Raw genomic sequence first — 4,632 nt, 5'->3', positions numbered from 1 at the left:
GGGGGGGTCTCCCAATCTGGACCCACGTGGAGGGAGACAGAGGTTTGTGTGTGTCTTGGTGATGGGGAAGATGGCCTGAAAGATTAAGGAAGTAGATCCGCACTTAAGAGACAGGGGCAGGGAGAGGGAGACAGAGGAGCAGACTTAGAGGTCAGAGAGACAGCGGGATGAGATGGATGGTACGAAGAGGTGCAGAGAGGAGGAGACAGAGTAGGAAAAACAACCAGTCACGAATAGAAACAAGCAGGGGACCAGCAGTTACTGTAATGGCTATGTCGCTGGACTCCCAGGTAGTCAACCGAGGTTTCGCGTCCCGGACCCGGTGACTTAAAACTCACGCCGGGTGCGTGTGCATGCGTGCCCAAGATCCCGAGGAGAATGGAGGAGAGACCATCCCCCCTGGGGAGTGATTTCTCGCTTTCTGTCTCTCTGTCTCTATCTGGCGAGCGCACTCGCCCTATAGCAAAAAAAAACTCTCAAAAAATAAATAAATAAAAAATAATAATAAAAAAAAATAGAAACAGGCAGGCGGCCGAAGAGGGTACAGAAGGACAGATGGGGTGGGGGTGAGAAGAGGAGCGGAGTAGACAGGCAGAAAGGCAAGTACAGGGAAAAAGAGACACACAAATTCTGGGGCCAAGAGATGGGATAATGGCTGCGTCGCTGGACTCCCATGTAGTCGACAACAGTTCAAGTCCCAGATCGGTGGCTTAAACTCACTCTGGGTGCATGTGTGTGCATGCATGCCCAGGATCCAAAGAGGAGAATGGAGGAGAAGGGCCAGGATCCAAAGAAGGAGAATGGAGAAGGGATGGCGCTGTGGCCATCCCCCCTGGGGGGGAGGTGATTTCCCACTTTCTGTCTCTCTGTCTCTGTCTGTCTGTCTCTCTCTCTCTCTCTTTCTGATGCATGTGCCCCATAGCAAAAACCTCTCCAAAAAAAAAAAAAATGAAACACACAAACTCAGAAACAGGTGGGGCAAGATGGGCTCACACAAGCACCTGTGAACAGCAATAGGCAGTCAGGCCCAGTCACAGATGAGAGACACAGAATGGCAGATAGACAGGTGGACACAATCAGACACATCCCCATGAGTAGATGAGACTGTACACACCAGCCCAAAGAGACAAAAGGACAAAGGGAGTGGTTGAGGCAGAGACACTAGAAGACAACAGGCAGAGAAAGTCGGATCCAGGCAGAGAGGCAGATAGTACGGACAGACAGCACTGGGGATAGCAATGGGGCAGGGTTAGACACAGCCAGATCATTATATATGGGCAGACCTCAGACAGCCTAGCCAGGAGGGGACTCTAGATCTTGGGGGCCTCCAGAGGGAGGCAGACAGGGTATTTGTGGTTGGGTAGGGAGTGTGAACACAGTCTGTCTACAAACTGGGGCACACCCTAGAGTCTTGGACCCCAGCCCAGGCATGGGGTGGGATCTGTCCACACCCTGAGGAGTCCCGCCTTCTGTCTATCTGTCTCATATGAGGTCTGTTCATTCCCATCCAGGTATGTGACAAACATGTCTGTCCCAGGCAATGCATGTGTTCCCTACAGGGAGACAGAAAGTGTAGACTTGAGGTCTGGGTCCAACTAAATTGGGCTACTTGAAGCCCCCATGGACAAGAGGCCCCTATCTAGGCCCCTTGGCCTCAGCTACCTGTCTACCCCCACACAGGGAGCACAGAATTCTCAGAAAGGTCAAGAGCTGACTGGGGCTTCAAAGCTAACCTAGATGCCTCCACTCTACACACAGTAGGAGGAAGGCAAGGACTTCCCCACAGCAGGAGAGAGATTCCTGCTCATTCAGGGATCACAGCTCTCACAGTCCCCCTCAGAGCCCCATCCAGGGGCTCAAAGATGAGGGCAGACTCGCCATCACCCACCGAGGTACAAACAAATGTACATGTAGACACAGCTACACATAGAGAATACAGGCTGACAGACAGGAACGCAGACTCACCACTGCACAGAGAGTCAGGGCTCACTGTGTGGTCACACACATGCACAGCCAGGCAGAGTGGTGATAGTCTTACAGTTGGCAGCACTCATGAACTCAGAGCTGCATACCGAGCACAGACTGACACAGGGATGGGCTCATAGAGATTTACACTCACTACGGATTCACAGACATCATCACCCATGAACTCACAGTCAGGCCAAAGAGCAACGGGCAAGTCACAGCTGTGGACAAAGATGATTATGCACAGTCAACAACATCATGCATGGGCTCTGCGTCTTTCTCACACACACAGTTCCAGGTTCAGATGGTATCAGAGGTTAACTTCCGGATTCAGGTCCTAAAATGACACTGCACACACCTGAACTTCTATGTGCACTTATGACCACTTAACCACATAAAGTTCTGGTCACAGAGAGAGAGGTGTTCACTGCCAGAACACACACACACACACACACCCTCCCAGCAGCTTTCTCCTTCCCATCTATGTCCTCTGATACTCCTCCCCCACCCAGAGCCATTATACATCTGCGCTACAGGGTGGCCAGGGAAAGAAACATCTGTCAGCAGAAGCCTTGGCCCAGGTGGCTAAAGGGAAGAGGGGGAGGAGGCATGTCTCTAGATTTCAAGATGACTGAAGCATATTGTCCAAAGGACTAGTGTACTTTGAACAAAAAATAGACACCCTTCCCACCCATCTATCACCTCTGGACCACAGCCTCCTGCACTGACTACTCCCCTACCCTCCCTGGGCCTTCCTCAACTCTCCAACATTCCCCAGCACAGGGCTACCATGCCCACAGGAAGTGCTCAATCAATGTCACTTATCAAATGTAGGATTATTATCATTATTAGTTTTATTTCTGCCAAGGGAACTCTCTCAGGATAGGATGAACTTTGGTCCAGCTCTAAACCCCATAGCTCTGCTACATTTCAGAGCACCGTAAACTGCAGGTGCTTAACATATGCTAGTCAAAGGAAAAGCACAGGGAAAGTGAGATCTGGGATCTGGCTGTGCAGGGCAACCTACTTTAGAAAGAACAGATGTCTTTTTTTTTTTAAGAATTATTTTATTTGAAGAGGTTTTTGCTATAGGGCATGTGTGCTCGCCAGAATGACAGAGAGAGACAGAGACACAAAGCAAAAAATAACCCCCCCAGGAGGGATGGCCATGCTGCAATCCCTTCTCCTCCATTCTCCTCTCAGGATCTTGGGCATACACGCACACGCACCCGGCGTGAGTTTAAGCTGGAGGGTCCAGGACTCGAACCACGGTCGACTACATGGGAGTCCAGCGACATAGCCATTGCACTAACTACTGGTCCCTCTGCTTCAGGATTTTTAAATTTGGTTTCCCTTTGCCTGGGATGCTCTTCCTCCAGATATCCCTAGGGTGTGCTCCACTTCAAGTCTCACCTCAAATGTCACCTCCTCAGAGAAGCCTTCCCTGGCCACATCATCTAAAAGAGCAGCTCAACCCCTGTTACTCTCCATCCCTTTCCCCCTACATCATTGTTTTCATAGTTTTTATGGCCACCAGAGTAAACATCACATATTTACATGTCGATACAATATTTAGTACAGTTACTTTAATAGGGAAATATGCAGAGATAATATATTTATTAAATGATCACTGGGAAAGTCATGACGCATTTTTTTTTTGGAGAAGTTTTTGCTACAGGGCGCGTGCACTCGCCAAAAAGACAGAGACAGAAAGCAAGAAATCACCCCCCAGGGGAGATGGCCACACCGCAATCCCTTCTCCTCCATTCTCCTCTTGGGATCTTGGGCACGCACACACACACACCCAGCGTGAGTTTAAGCCACCGGGTCCAGGACTCGAACCGCAGTCAACCACATGGGAGTCCAGTGACATAGCCATTACGCCAACTGCTGGTCCCATGGCGCATTTTTCTATGTAAAAATGCATCATGACTTTCCGGATAACACAATATATATTAGCATATACATTATATGTTATATGTATAAGATGATACATAGATTTTCTGCATACACAATTGAGGATAAGTTCCATACATTGAGCTCGCCTCCCTCCTCCCTCTTGACCCTATTTCCCCGAGATCCAGCTGCTGACCCAGCTGGACCTTGTGGGTCTCTCATGATCATTCCTTACCTCATGGAAGGAGGTATGCACACCCCTCATCACAAGATTAGAGGCACTAAACCCAACATATTCTGCTGATTCTGTTCATGGATAAATCAATCTGGTATTGTTAACTCCTAAACAATGTATTTCTTCACTTGATTTATGCCTGTTTTGTTTTTTTTTCCCTAAAGCCAGAGTTCCTTTTTTTAAAGAATTATTTTATTCAACTTTATTTATTTTAATATGACCAGAGAAAGAGAGAGAGAGGAAGTGAGAAAGCAATCTGCCAAGTCCGGGACTCAAACCATGGTCAACCATGTGGGAGTCCAGTGCCCTTATCCACCTTGCCACCTGCTGTCCCTTACCTGTTTTGTTCTTAAAATACAGAACCTGAGCCCGTATTTATTGATGTCATGGCTCATTCTCCCCCTGGCCATCATTGGAGTGTCCTTAGTAAGTAAACTCATGTCTTTTTCTACTAGACCTCTGTATGTGTTCTTTGAAATCAGTAAACAAGCCCCTCTCCAGATTTGAGGGCCCCTCAAGACACCTGGCATTGTTGG

Source organism: Tupaia chinensis, unplaced genomic scaffold (genome assembly GCF_000334495.1).
Source record: "Tupaia chinensis unplaced genomic scaffold, TupChi_1.0 Scaffold143793_1, whole genome shotgun sequence".
Classification (NCBI taxonomy): Eukaryota; Metazoa; Chordata; class Mammalia; order Scandentia; family Tupaiidae; genus Tupaia; species Tupaia belangeri.
The sequence above is the reverse complement of the archived record's forward strand: the minus strand, read 5'-3'. Positions refer to the sequence as shown.